Raw genomic sequence first — 16,072 nt, forward strand, 5'->3', positions numbered from 1 at the left:
TTCTCTCTCTCTCTCTTTTATATTAGTTATCTTTTTCTTTTCTTTTTTTTTTTTTTAGTGGGCACTGACCTGTAACTCCCAGTACCAGCATGTGGCTATCATCCACAGTAAGCTTTTGATCAGAGAGACCTACAAGGTTTCCTAAAAGAAAGACAGATTTCTGTCAGAGTACTTGATGACCCACCAAAAGTTAGTGGTAAGACCCTACTGCTGAAGACACCATGTTCTATTGACACATAAAATAGAATGGAATGGCTGGAAGCTAGAAGAGAGTCAGTCCCCAGGCAGTCAGTGTGTCTAGTGCCAGAAGTTGCTACATGGGCGACTGGGGGAAAATGACCAATATCTATCCAAGTAACTCATGGTCTAACCTACTTAGCAACTAATAACCTGTCATGATGCTCACAAAAGTGCAATAGTGGTGCGCAGCCATGGTGGGAAACGAAATGCTCTTGATTTGGCTAACTGATCCCTTCAGTGGTACAGGACCCATAGCTGGATCTGGGAAAAAAATCAGAACCATATCCAAACATAAGCCTGCTCTCCATTATCAAGCTACCACCAATTGTGGGCTGCAAGAGGGCCTACCCCTATTAAATTTTCTATAAAAAAAGTAAAGGTTATCTCACTTTTTGGGTGCTAACTTTACCCTCCATTGGAGAATATGCTTCTTTTTTTCAGATAGACGTAGATCCTAAGGAGAGAGCAACCCCATCATAACTCAAAAGGGCCCCAGCTGAAACTAAGAACAATTAGCAAAACAAGCAAGGGTGCTGTTTTCTTGGTGAACTGGCTACCTGCACAAGGGTGAAGGAGATAAACACAGAGAATAAAATCAACTCCTACCAAATCAGATTTCCACAGACCCAGAGGCCCTCAACACCTCATCCTTGAAACAGACCGAAAATGAACCCAACATGGCTCAGGGCAATTTTGTGGAAGTGGGGGCAGAAAGAATGTCAGAGCCACAGATTGGATCATGATATGCAGAGACATTTATCCTGCCCATTACTATGGGCTAACTCCAGAATGCATGACCCATATACCTCAACAGGGAGGGGCCATGGGGAGGGGCTAGGACATGGATGAGCCTAACAATGGTACCAAATTGACTGTATTCACTGAGTACAAAACTAATTAATTTAAAAATAGTAAAAATTAAAAAAAAAAAAAAAGAAAATGGGAAAATAATGAGGAACAGACAATGGTTTGATTTGGTTTTACCTAATGTGTTTTTATATCCTTGTTTGTGTTGTGTTTTGATTATTTGGTTGGTTTTGCATAAGACATGTTCTCATTATGTAACCCAAGCTAACATCAAACTCACCTTTTCCTGCCATTCAAGTGCTGGATTACAAATGTGATTTTGCAACACCTGACTTAATCTAAAACTTTAATAGCATTTTTGTTTTTGTTTGTTTTCAGACAACAGATTAAAACTTTAAATATTTAAGAAAAAGGAGTATAAAATTGAATTGTGATTAGACAAAATATAGATATTTGCAGAAGAAAATTAACACTAAAATAAATAAACCCCAAAGAAAAATGAAAATTAAACACACATGAAGGAAGGGTTAATGGGAAGGTACAGCATTAAGGGAAGTAAGCAATAAATATTGCAGATACAAACAAATAGAGGTATTTTCCTTGCTCCTAAGCTTGATATGATTACAACAAGATAAATTTTGTTTTACTGTGTTTCTTTGTTCCAACTTAATCATCCCTTGAGTGTCTTCAAGTCAGCAATCAATAGTGCTCTTCGATGATTCTCAAAAACTTTGGTCCCAGTAGTACAAGTACTTTAAAATGTAGAATTAATTAGATCATTGGAATGATGTGAAATGAATTTATTAGTAGTAAATTACATCAGATTTCCTTGTTCTGTATTAATAAGTGTTGTAAGGTAGATCTCTATAGAATTAATTGCTAATTTTAAACTAACAGAAATTTCATGGAAATTGTTCATGATACTTTGTAATGTTTTTTACATGATATATTTTTTAATTATTTATTTATTTGATAGCAACAGAGAAAGAGAGAGAGAGAGAGAGAGAGAGAGAGAGAGAGAGAGAGAGAGAGAGGGAGGGAATGGGCATGCCAGGGCTTCCAGCCACTGCAAACTAACTTCAGATGCTAGTGTTTGTGCATCTGGCTTACATATGTCCTAGGGAATCGAGCCTTGATCCAGGGTCCTTAGGCTTCACAAGCAAGTGCTGAACCATTATGCCATCTCTCCAGGCCACATGATATATTTTAATGATACTTTATTATAGAATATATTTCACATATTTTCCTTAGAGACTTGAGAAAGATATCTGTACTTTCCCATATATATATATATATATATATATATAGAGAGAGAGAGAGAGAGAGAGAGAGAGAGAGAGAGAAGGAAAATATTAAGGAACAAACTAAAAAGTGAAGGAATCAGTTCTTAGTAATACTTAAAGTTGTATTCCCTTAAAATAACTATTTTATCTCATTCTAATTATGTCACATGTAAGTGACAGCTATGTCCCCATAAGTGTTTATATATATATATATATATATACATGTATACACACACACACACATATGGCATACAGTTCAAAGTGCAGATTCACTGTGAGTTTATCTTTCTTAATCTTTAATCTGGCTATGGCAACCCTTTCATTTTATAACTTTTATTGTACAATAGTTGCACCTGTTTTTTTTTTTTCCCTTGGGCAATATTTACAACAACTGTGTTTTGCTTAACATGATAGAATGATCATTGCACAATTTTTCTTGAGCAAATGGTATCTTAATTCACATATGTTTTAATTATTCAGTGTAAGCAAAAAAATAAGGACAAATAAAAACTCCATCTTATAATAACATTGCTTCAACAAATAGGCAATTAATTTCTTCCTGTTATAAAGTAGAATGCATTTCATTGCTGTATTGATGGGAACATGCTAATCAGTTACCACTTAAACCAGAAAGGAAGAAGAAAAACATAAGCCAGTAAGATTTAGTGATTTGTTTCACACTAATACATTTGTTTACCCCTTAAAGTTTAAACTGTCATAGTCTTTACTTTGTCTTATCAGAAGAACATATCAAGTATTCTGAAAGACTCCAAAATTTAAAACAAAAAGTAGTTTCACTGTGATAACAGATAGCCAATATATCCTATATGATAGTTTACATAAGTGTATATATTTGATACATTGTCTTGTTATTATAAAGTTATTCAATACTGATACCGAGAGTGAGGTAAAGTTATGGTGACTGGGCCCCCCGAAGGTAAAAACGACAGGAAAGTTTGTACTGTCTAGAAATCAAAGACTTTTTATCTCTTGCCTAGTTCTGTAGACCTGTTTCTGCACAAACAACCAGGACCCCTCCTGGGAGGAAGGTCTTTCATAGGTTTTAAACATTGTGGTTGATCAAGTTCAGACCCTGGAACTTGGTGTCAGGGCTAGCCTCTTCTTGAGAGAGCCTCTAGCCCTAACCAATCAGCTGTCCCTCTGGTGCACCTAAGCCAGAAGACAGCCCTTTACTATAAGGTTATACATACCTTTGCAAGGGGTGGGTAGGCTCTTGGACCATTTAGGAACTTCCAGCTCTGGGTAAATTTTTCCCTTGGCCCAGCCAAGAGGGCCCCCTAGTCCTTACTCTCCACATGGGGTTTTTTCTCTCCCACTCTCCACATGGTAGGAGCTCCTTGATTTTTCCTTTATCTCTTTTCTTTCTGTGGATTTTCCAGTCACTTTACATGGGATCTTTAGCCATTTGGGTGCCTTTCCTTGGCTCTGTACTTCCCTCAATATCTATAATAATTATATTTCCCAGGTTTTTTATTCAAGTATTTGATTAGAATTAAAAATGAACCTAAGCCAGGCATGGTGGTGCATGCCTTTAATCCCAGCACTTGGGAGGCAGAGGTAGGAGGATTGCTGTGAATTGGAGGCAACCCTGAGACTACATAGTGAATTCCATTTCAGCCTGGGCTAGAGTAAGACCTTACCTTGAAAAAACAAAAAAATAAAAAATAAAAAGAACCTAGGTTTTGGGGTTCAAGGATTGTCCTGGACCCCTAGCACCTTATTACAGTTGGAAACTCCAGTGGCACAACCTTGAGAAGGAAAATTATGGTTATTCTAACTTTGGAGAAAATGGGAAGCACATTCCCTATAGGAGCGTGACTCCAAGTATTTCTACTGCTTCTGTCTACTTGCAAATCACTATTTCTGGATAAGCTTCTGTGTCTCTGGTGGCCCTGCTCCACCCAGCTTCCATAGCCCTGTTGAAATGTCCTCTATCACCTGGGATGGCCCCAGGGCAGGCTCATCTTGGAGGGAGACATAGCACTTAATTGAACTTCTCCTGGCTCAGCCATGCTTTCCAAGGTGATTGGCAGCTGGCTCTGCTGAGTGGAGGGGCATGGGCCTCATGGCCACATGGAGGATCAGGATTCAAAGATGGTATGTATAACCTTATAGTAAAGGGCTGTCTTCTGGTGTGTTTGTTATTATCAAGAGTAAATATATATATATATATATATATATATATATATATATATATATATATATATGTATGTATATATATATATATATGTATATATGATATTTTAGCTAATATCTCTTCTGTTTTTTATTTTTAATTTATTTGAGAGTGACAGATAGAGAAAGAGACATAGAGAGGGAGAATGGGTGCTCCAGGGCCTCCTGCCACTTCAAACAAACTCCAGATGCATGTGCTGCCTTGTGCATCTGGCTTAGTGGGTCTTAGGAAATCAAGCCTTAAACTGGGGTCCTTAGGTTTCACACGCAAGCGCTTAACCACTAAGTACAATTTCAGCGTCCTTTAGAATAGTCCCCTATTTGGGAGAGACTTTCTAATTGCCATATTTCTACACTCCTGTTTGGCTATAAGTCATTCATGATCTGTCCTGTATTATCACCCCTGTCCTATAACAACAGTTAGAGTATCTTCTCATGAAAGAGGTGAAAGAGATGGGGGCAGGTACAGTTAGAGTTGTTGAACCCCTGAAGGTTAAAAAAAACAAAAGAGAGAGAGACAGAAAATTTTGCACTGGCTAGAAATCAAAGATAATCTGACTTCTTATGTCTTGCTTATTTCCATAGACCTTTTTTGCCACACACAACCAGGAACCCTCCTGGGAGGCAGGTCTTTTGTAGGATTTAGACATCGGGGTTGAGAGAGTTCAGGCCTTGGAACTTGGGGACAGAGGTAGCCTCTTTCTGAGATTGCCCCTAGCCATTACCACCCAGCTATCCCTCTGCGTCTGAGCCAGAGCACAGCCCACCACTGTAAAGGTACAAATAACTTTGAAAGGGGAGGGCAGGCTCTCGGACAACTTGGGAACTTCCAGTGTAGGTGAGTTTTCCCCTCCTCTGGACCTAGGTTGGTTTGGACCAGGCCCTAGCCCGGGCCTAAATGGGTGGGCCCCTATCCCTTTCTCTCCACAGGGCTTCTTTATTCCATCCAGCTCCCCAAAGGCAGGAGCTCCTTGAACATTCTTTTCTTTCTTTTCTTTGTGCAGCTTTTCCAGGCCCTCCACATGGGATCTCTAGCCACATGTGTGCCTATCCTTGGCTCTGATTTTCCCTCAATAAATATAATAGTTTAATAATTATCTTTCTCTGCCTCTTTCTTCAATTTTTGATTAAAATTAGAAACAAAACGATGGTTTAGGGTACAAGGACTGTCCTGCCCCACAAGGCTAAGAACCACATTAACTAGTTTTCATTCCATTAGCCAATCCTACTTCCTACTTGGTAGCACATGAAATGAGGCCACAGTGTCACACTATCTAAAAAAAAATGTTGATCTCCAGGAAATAATGAAATAATCGTGTGGAACTTTTTTTTTTTTTTTTTCTTTTTGGTTTTTCAAGGTAGGGACTCACTTTGGCTCAGTCTGACTTGGAATTCACTGTGTAGTCTCAGGGTGGCCTCAAGCTCACAGCGATCCTCCCACCTGTGCCTTCCTAGTGCTGGGGTTAAAGGCACATGCCATCACAACCCACTTCATGTGGAACTCTTGACATAACTTCTTTGTGACAATTTAAAATCACCAGTGTGTAGTTGGGGCTATGACAGGGAGACAGCTACAAGTCTTTAGTGAAACAGTGACTATTATTACAAGTTGTCCAAGTACTTATTCATAAATCTTATCGATAGAATTATAAGTCCATGAATATTTACCAATTAGACATGCACATAGAATCAAATTATCCTTATTTCAAAGGCAGATTTTTCGGACTGATATTTGTTATCTGACAGATTAAGTCTCTTTGAAACATTGTTCATGTATGACATTGTTTCTTCCCCCTTTTACTCAAATCTTCTATTTAAATTGACTGAATCAAGTAAACTACCTAAAATTAATGGAAAGAAGCCAGAATTATCAAGTATCTGTGTACTATGAATCTGTAAAACATAGACATGTATACAAACACATGCATTTATACTTACATACTTATTAACTTAAAATAAAACTGAGGTTTTTTTTAATCGTAAATCCTGGGAAAAGTTACAACCCATTTCCTTCTCTTACATGATTACTGAACCATGGGCACATTTTCCTATTAACTTGCTGTGGCTGATCATTTCTGGCTGACAATAGCAGTCTGCTGTGCTCTGCCAACCTCCCCTGATATTTTAATTGCTTTCTTTTGTTTCTATACACACTTGAAACTTTTGAGATAAACAGCAATTAAAATACACAAATATGTTTGGTGATAATCACACTTTTTTTCCTCAGACAAGGCAAATAATGAGACTCTGACAGTACTAAATGAATTCCATTTCCACTGGGTTTTAATTGCAACAGAAACATTCATTTTCTAGTTCTAATCTAAAGGAAGTCAAAAAATGTCATCCACAGAAACTAATTCTAGCTGAGTATGTCAGAAATACATCATTATTATAACCCACTAGGAAAAGCTTTAGACTATGGTAGCAAATGCTTGCTTTTGAAGGCAGTAATAGGTAACGTGGCGATTATTATTTTTGTATAATAATGATCTTTTATAAATTTTACATATTTATTTTAGAGAGAGAAAAGGGGAAGTGAGAGAGAGAAAAAGAGAGAGAGAAATAAATAGTGGGTGAGTAAACAACTCAAGATGCACAGGCCACCTTGTGCATCTTGTGTTACATGGGTACTGGGTAATTAAACCTGGGCCAACAGGCTTTGAAAGAAAGTGCCTTTAACTACTGAGTCATTTCTGGAGACTGAAAATGACTTTTAACTATTTGGCATATAACAAACAAGTCGTATTTCTTTCACAAATGCTAATCGAGTTAAAATTATTGTAGGTTAATAAAAAGTATGAAATGTTCTTAAATGTGATTGAGTATGGTGCCAATTTCAATGAGGTACTAGAAGTTTGTTTTGTTTCAAGGACTAGATAATCTCATTTTTTTATCCTGCTACTTTACTGAAAGTTTTTATAAGATCTGAAATTTTTTGATATAAACTTTAGGATTTCTCGTGTGTAATAAAAAATGCATGCAAGCTATGCTACTCTGACTCTTCCTTTCCTATTTAGATCCACTCTTTCCCCTCTCTTGTCTTATTGTTCTAGTTAAGACTTCACATACTAGATTGAATATAGCTGGAGAAACTGGACACCTTGCTGTCTTTGTGATTTTATTGTAAATTATCTGAGGCATTAGATATTTGGTGTAAGTTGGGTATAGACTGTCCCATATGTGTTGTTGAATTTTTTTTCTATCTGTAATCCCTAGGAGACTTTTGCCTGTGAAGGAATGGTGGCTTTTACCAAAAGTCTTTCATGCATCTGTTGAAATGGTCTTGCAATTTCTCTCACTGAGTCAGTTTATGTGATTTCTTAAATGTATTGATTTGTGTGTACAGAACCTTCTCTGAATCTTTGGAATTAAGCTCTTGAATTGCAGTGAATGAAACTTTTGAAGTACAGTTCAGTTCAATTTACTGATAAGATGTGTCTGTCTTTTCATCAAAAGACTGGCCTATACCTTTTGTTTTTTGGGGCCATCATCTAGCTTTGGTACCAGAGTAATACTGGGTTCATAAACAGAGTTTGATAGTGTTCCTTTCTTTTCTATTTTATGTAATAGTTGGAGAAACATTGGTATTGATTCTTGTTCAAGGATTTTCTAGAACTCTGTAACAAAACCACTGGAAATGCATGTTTTTCATTGATGGTTTATTTCTTAATGCATCAGTCTCACTGCTTGTGATATAAGTATTTAAACTTGTTATCTTATCTTGGTTTAATTTTGGTAAGCCATATGCACCTATTTTGTAAATGCAGATTTACTGGGTTATAATTCCAAGGGATGAAAACATTGGCTTTTATTATATAAATAACAAACATTCTAAGAGAGAAGTAAGTGAAACAATCTTATTTACATTTGCCATTAATAGAGGACTAGATAAATAAATGAATGAATGACATTTGGTTAGTACACATAATGCTTTCTGAAGCCAGACACTATAGAACAACAAAAATATCTGAAGAAAGTGGGTACAACTGGAGATAATCATATTGTTAAAAAACAAACAAACAACAGTTGAGTACAATTTCATTTTTAGCTTTACAGTTTATATATAAACATGAGATCACATGTGCATGAGGGACATGTAATAGAAGTAAAACTATTTAGCACAAGAGAGGAGACAAACAAAAGGGACTGTGATAACGTCTCTGGTGTGGCGGGAATGTAATCAATTTAGATTGTTTATGTGTATGAAAATAATAGCATTGTACTATATATAGCAAATATGCACAATAAAAAGTAGCAACAAAGAAAATGAGATAAGCTTATTTGGGGAAGCAACACACCTTCTCCCAAAATTTCATGACTAATCATTATCATGTCAAACTCCCATCTGGTGCATTTCCATTTATTTTCTGTCTGAGATCAAACTAAGAGCCATCCTTTTTCTCAAAATTATGTTTCACACACGTATGGACATGAGAGATTTTCTTTCTTATTTCTTATTGCTTATTTAATCACTTCTTTACAAATCGTACACACACTAAACATTTCTCATGATTGCCAAGTTCTTTCCTAAAAAAAATTTATGGTTATGTACTGTGTACATAGTTTATTTTGTCTTCCCCACCGTAGTATACATTTATGACAATGATTAAATATAAAATTCCATGTCTTTTACTCTAATTATTCAATATGTCATCTTTGGTGTTTATGCAATGAATGCTTATCGTTTGATATTTTTTCCTCAGACAGATGATTGATGATTTTTATATCATGAGTCAATTGCCATAAACAGAAAGGAGAATTTTTACAGTAAAAAAATATGTTTATCATGTCCAGATGTAACTACCTGATTAGCAGGTACTCTGTGAAAAATACAATATTGTCAGAGAAGCACCCTGCAGATTAACTTACAAAAACCTGTTTTAGAGATGTAGAGATGCCTCAGTGGGTAAGGAACCTGCCTATGAAGCTAAAGACCCAGTTTGATAACACAGAGTCCATATAAGCCAGATGTACAAGGTAGCACTTGCATCTGGAGTTCGTTTGCAGTGACTAGAGGGCTGCTATGTCCATTCTCTCCCCCCAACCCCATTCTAATGTATAAATAAAAATAAAATATTTAAAAAACAGGTTTTAAAAGATTGTGTAGGAGTGCAGAGATGACATAGTGGTAAGGCACTTGCCCACAAAGCCTAAAGACCAAGGTTCAATTTCCCAGTGCCCACATAAAGCCAGATGCACAAAGTGGTGCATGCATCTGGAGTTCATTTACAGCAGCTGGAGGCCCTGGTATGCTCATTGTATATGCTTCTGCCGCTCCTCTCTCTGTCTCTCTCTCTCTTTTTGCAAATAAATAACTAAAAATATATTTTTTAAGATTAAAACACATGCTGTTGTGTCAAGTAATGGAGAATATCTTTGTGAGTGTAAATCTTATATATATTGAGATTTACTTATAATCCCGCCTCCTGCCTTATTCAGTGTTGCCAGTTAGGTTGTTTCTTCATGATAATTTTGAAAGAATGAAGAGAAGAATACATTTGAGTTTCAGAGTTAATAAAAGGGATTTTAAAAAGTGTTTTTCAAGAAGCCAACTTTATCACATGCACCTCTCTATTTTGAAAATTTTATCATTTGTCCTGTATAATAGAGATCTCAGGAATCTTTCCCACAAACCTGCACTTATTGGATGCCATTGTATGTATTAAGTTCATTAAGATTAATCTGAACTCAATAAGAGAATTAGATGTTAGCCATAGCTTAAGGAAGGAGGCATATAATTTCTATTCAAGTATTTATTATAATACTTTTCTGTCATAATTAAACTTTATATTCCCTAAAAATAACAATTGATTAACTTTCTTGGGCAAAAATCTGCCAATGTACTACTTTATTTCTCCACTATTATAGGACCATATCTGCCTTCCAATATTATGGATTATTGGTCATTCCTATTTAGAAGTCTTATATCCATTCTGCATATTTACTCAGAAATTTTCCTCGTGCTACAAAAGAAGCTTCCATTCTCTGCGCATATGGGTATATACTTCCCATTCAAAGCATGTTAAACCCCAAAATGTATTGTGCTATCTCTATGAGCATCTAAGTGGCCACATTCTAACCTCTATTTATTTCTATAGAACAATGTTATTTTTTGTTGTTCATTCTTATTTTAGATATGACTATAAATGCTGAATTTTTGAGTGCTTATAAAAGTATATATTTTTATCTGCATCCAATAAAATGGCATCTGAACATATAAGATATTCAAACATGAATTTGTTGATAGAAAGTATTTCAGCAAATAAGTTGGAAAGCATAAAGAATATGTCATAAAAATGTCTTTAAAATATTTAAGTAATTCACTTGTAGAAAAATTATACTAAGAATAAAATATGTGACATGTTGAAAATGCATTTGAAAAATATTTTCTTGCAAGTAATTTGTACTATCTTCAAATTTTGCAAATAACTAATTTTCTCTCATATATATATATATATATATATATATATATATATATATGAAATTGAAGTGAGGGACATAATAGAAATAATAAAAATTGAGGAGAAATAAAAATGAAGTATGTTTTCCAAAAGTATTGAAAATAATAAAAAAGGAATTTTGTTAATACATTTTTATTTTGCACTTTATTCTTAGTTCGTTTCTACTTAAATTACAGAACACACACAAAAGTATATCAAAATAAAATTCTGCTTATTACAGGAAATAAGAGTGAGGGTACAACTAACAGAATTGGGGAAAACATTTACAAATACACCTCTGATGTGATTCTACTGTGTAACACAGACATATAACAATAAGGTAGTCAAATATGGAAACAAGAACTCAAAAGATCCTTCATCAAAAATAAATAGGCATGGGTCCTCAGTCAAAATATCTATAAAGTAATATAAATGTCCTCCTGTCACCAATCATCATAGAGCGATAAATCAGAGCCATAGTCTCATACCATACATGTTAAGATTATAAAAAGACAAATGATTTTTTAAAAAAGTTTTGAAGAGAGTGAGAAGAAAAATGAATCCTTATACGCAGATACTTAGTAAATACAAACAAGTAAAGTCATTAAGGGGACCATATTTTCTTGAATAATTACAACTAATATACTTTGCATTTGATCCAGCAGTTTCACTATTAGATATGTAGCTGAATAAAAATAAATATATGTTGAAAATATCTCTGCTTGCTCATTTTTTGTTTTAGAACCAATTATAAAAACCTTGATGTGGCATTAATATAAATGTCCAACAATGGATGACTGAGCTAAAAAATGCTACATATAAACACTGTGAGAGGCTATCCAGGCATAAAAGAAAGCCATCTTACCCTTTCTTACCACATAGATGAATGAGGGTATGCTAAATGAAAGGTGCTTCACGAAGAAAGACAAATACTGAAGAATCTCCCAAAAAGCCTAAAGCCAACGGGGAAGATTAATAGAAGCAGTGAGTAGAACAATAGTTTCTCAGACCCTGGTTGGGGAAGATGAGTTTTCCATTCCCCAAAGTTGTCATACAATGCCTAGTGAGTTGTTTATGTCATTTTGCATGTAGGCAATCAATTCAAGGGGATGTTGAAAATTAAATTTTAATGATTTCATTATTCATATTACCAATACAACTTAGCACTTTTGGCAGTTTTCTGGTCAGATTTGCTCAATAATTTCATCTACTACAAGTGCATCCTCCAGTAACAAGCTATTGCATGTTTGATCTTAATAATAAGTGAAATAATATCTAACGAACCTTCATATGGATGAGTATACTCAGGATCATCCAACATACGGAGCACTGATGCTGTTTGTATTATAAAATTAATGATGTTTTCTTTCCAATCCCACAAAAAGATTATGGGTAAGGAATCTGTCATTCAGAAATTGTAAGTGCAGGCTAGTGTGGGCCAGAGGCATATCAATAGTATAGACCTAACTAGCAAAATCAAGGCCCTAGGTTCAACTCCAATACTACCCAAGTGAGCAAATATTACTGTGGTTTCTCTTCAGATTACATAAATCTTTTGCCTCTTACAAAGCAAACAAATAATATGGATGCAATAGTGACATTTTGTTGTCAGTTTGACAGGCCCGAGAGTGTCTACAAATCTGACAAGGCATTTTTCTGTTTGTGTTTGTCTGGGAGGATATGTCCACACAAGACTGCCCTGTGTCCTCACACTGAGGAGGGACACCTGCCCTGCATGTGGGCGGCACCATCCAGTAGGATAAAGATCTACAAGGAGCAAAATGTATACAGAAATTACAGGCTTGTGCACACTACATTCTTAATTGGGTGCATTTTTCTGTCACTCACATTCATATAAGTCACCAGGTTTTGCAGCCTTTAAATGGAAATCTTCCTCTGCAATCATACAGCAAGTTTTTGACATGTTGGCTGCAGAGTGACCTCTGGGTCTTCTGAGGTGACTAGCTTACTGAAATGGGCAATTCTCGATCCCTGGTTCCAATGTGCTTACAGTTATTTTTGGAATATTAATCCTTTCGGCACTTGGACCTGTTTAGAAATTTATTTATTACAGTTTTACGTATGCATGTAGCATTAGTTCTTCTTCTTCTTCTTTTTTTTTGAGAACCCAGGCTAAGTAAATGTTCAGATCATTAAATAAAATATGAGAAATGGGATTTCTTTTAAAAAGATTTTTTATTCTAGACATGGTGGTACAAGCCTTTAATCCCAGCACTTGAGAGGTAAAGGTGGGAGGATCACTGTGAGTTTGAGGACACCCTGAGACTACACAGTGAGTTCCAGGTCAGGCTGGGCTAGAGTGAGAGCCTATCTTGAAAAACTAAAAACTTAAAAAAAAAATTATTTATTTGCAAGTAGAAAGAGAGAGAGAGAGAGAGAGAGAGAGAGAGAGAGAGAGAGAAAGAGAAAGAGAAAGAGAAAGAGAAAGAGAAAGAGAAAGAGAAAGAGAAAGAGAAAGAGAAAGAGAAAGAGAAAGAGAAAGAGAAAGAGAAAGAGAAAGAGAAAGAGAAAGAGAAAGAGAAAGAGAAAGAGAAAGAGAAAAAGAATGAGTATGCAAGGGCCTCTAGCCACTGCAAGTGAACTCCAGATGCATGTGCCACTTTGTTCATATGGCTTTACATGGGTACTGGGGAACTGAACATGAGTTGTTAGGTTTTGCAGGCTAATCTCTTAACCACTGTGCCATCTCTCCAGCCCTGTACATTTATTTATTTGCAATCAGAGAGACATATGGACAGGAGAGAGAGAGAGAGGGAGGGAGAGAGAGTGAGAATTGTGTTTCTTTTAGGTATAAGAGAGAGAATTGTGTTTCTTTTAAGTATATCTACTTGGTACTAGAGCTGTCAATGTGTTAGCTATCAGATTATGATTAAAAGCAAAATGCCAACATATTTTCTAAAATCAGTTTTGGCTTTTCTACTGACTCATGTATGGCTGAAACATAAATCTCCACTGTGCAACGCTACATACTTAATGTAATGATTTATTGTCACTATCTTGAGTTATTAGGAGTAATTTACTGCAAGGTCTACATTTTCTTCTTTCACCGGACTTATTAAGATGTGTACCCAGCCGGACGCCCCTTCCTCTCAATTATGTACTTCCAAAGTTAAGCACCACATTTACTAAAATAGTTCTTTTCAGATGGGCCAATTAGAATTTGTGAAAAAGAAGATGTAAGAAGTGATAAATGGTAAATCAGTAATAAATTTTGCTGTTGTATAGCACATGTTTTTTTTTATTCCTATGAAAATTAAATGTTGGTGTCCTCAAGTACTTAGTAAACTCTGATTTTTCAATATAAGTTTAAAAAAAAAAAACTTTGCTTTGGAAAGAATGAACCAGAAATTATGTGTAGAGACATTCAAACTGTTTTTTCCTTACTCCAGGTCATGCAGCATGTCTGTATTTTTTCCCCATGGTCAACATTATAGCCACACTGCAGAGGAAGGAAATGTCTGTAAGCACTTGATTTTAGAAGCACAATTGCTAAAGTTGTTGAAATGAAAATTCTAGAACATTTTATTCATTAATCTGCCAGAATTAAGCAAGTCATTTTTTAGTCTAGGAAAACATAAACTATCCTCAGGTGGGTCTACATATTCTCAGTGCAAGAAAACAGTCTTAGCTTTAGAGATTCAGTGGCCACATTTATAGGAGTCCTTCTGAGGACTTTATTCTTGTCTGTTTTGTACCATGTGAATTTCATTTTGAGGAAAGGGCTGCCATATGGCTTTGATTCATTTGCACTCAGCTTATAAAAGTACCATGTTTTCAAAGGTATTTCATGTCCACAGAATTTCTCAGTAATTTTAGAAGCCATTATGTTAAAACCAGGAGGTTGTGTTTTGCTAGAGTATGAAATATGAAATTAAATACCAAATGGTTTGTATTTCTTTAAAAACTTACAAATCCAAGAACAGATATATGCTGTAGAATGGCTTCTTGTCCACTTTTTTGCTTACATTTTCCCAGTGAGGCAATTATTTTCTAAGTTTGAGTTAAAAGTTTGAAATAATGATTCATTATTTTACTTTAAAAGGTTTTATGGTAAACTAAATTGCTGTACACTTTCCATTGTGTTGTTATAAACATCTTGATATTCTCATAATGTAATTTATATTTTAGAAAATTGAATACAAATATAAATATTTTTTAGTTATGCTTATTTCCTGTGTTACAAAGAAATTCAACGAATAGTAGGCTCTAGTATTTGAAATTGTAAATACAACAAGCTTTTGGAACTATAATTTATTTGCTATTCATGAGTTTTTTTAATAAGTTTATTCAAGTGGAAAATGTAACTTATCATTTCAGTTTTTATTAACTCTAGATAATTAACCTAGAACAAATCATGTCCCTGGCTGATATTCTAAACTAAATTGCTCAGAAGGTAGTTCACATTGCTTTTATGTTAGGAGTAAAGAAAATAAATGTAAGTAGATAAATAATAGCGATGAGGAAATAACTCATACATAAATTTGTTACCAAAAAATGTAGCCATCAATGTAGTAATACTGGCCATGATGCTCTTAGGTTTTTGGAGCTGGTTTTCAGGTGGAATGTAGAAATGTTAGTAGCTTCAGGCTAGAGAAGACACAAAATGTTTCAAAAAGAGCTTACTTGTCCATTATGGTGAGAATGTGGGCCACCAGAATGCTGAGCAAATTATGGAAAGTATAGGCCTGTCTCAGGAGATTTTAGAGAGGACCAAGAATTCTATCATCAACTGGACTGGAGGCCAATTTTAATATTCTTTGGCAAAGAGGCTGGCTGCATTCTGCCCATGGTATGGAAACATCAATGAAGTGGAATTAAAAAGTAATGGACTATTATTAATTATATTATTGCTATTATTATTATTTTGGCAGAAGCATGTTAAGGCAATTAGTTCAACATGTATGCAGTGGCATGGTTACTGCTCTCTGATCTTATCCAGGTCTACACTGGGAAAGGCAGCAGCAAGTACAACAGGTAGATCTCAGAAAGGTGCAAACTGATGAGGGAAGGGTGGCAAGCAAGTTGAAGTTTGCAGATAAGGAGAGTGTAAAGGAAGCTGCAGTTGTGAGAGATAAGCACCAAGAA

This window comes from Jaculus jaculus, chromosome 3 (genome assembly GCF_020740685.1).
Source record: "Jaculus jaculus isolate mJacJac1 chromosome 3, mJacJac1.mat.Y.cur, whole genome shotgun sequence".
NCBI lineage: Eukaryota > Metazoa > Chordata > Mammalia > Rodentia > Dipodidae > Jaculus > Jaculus jaculus.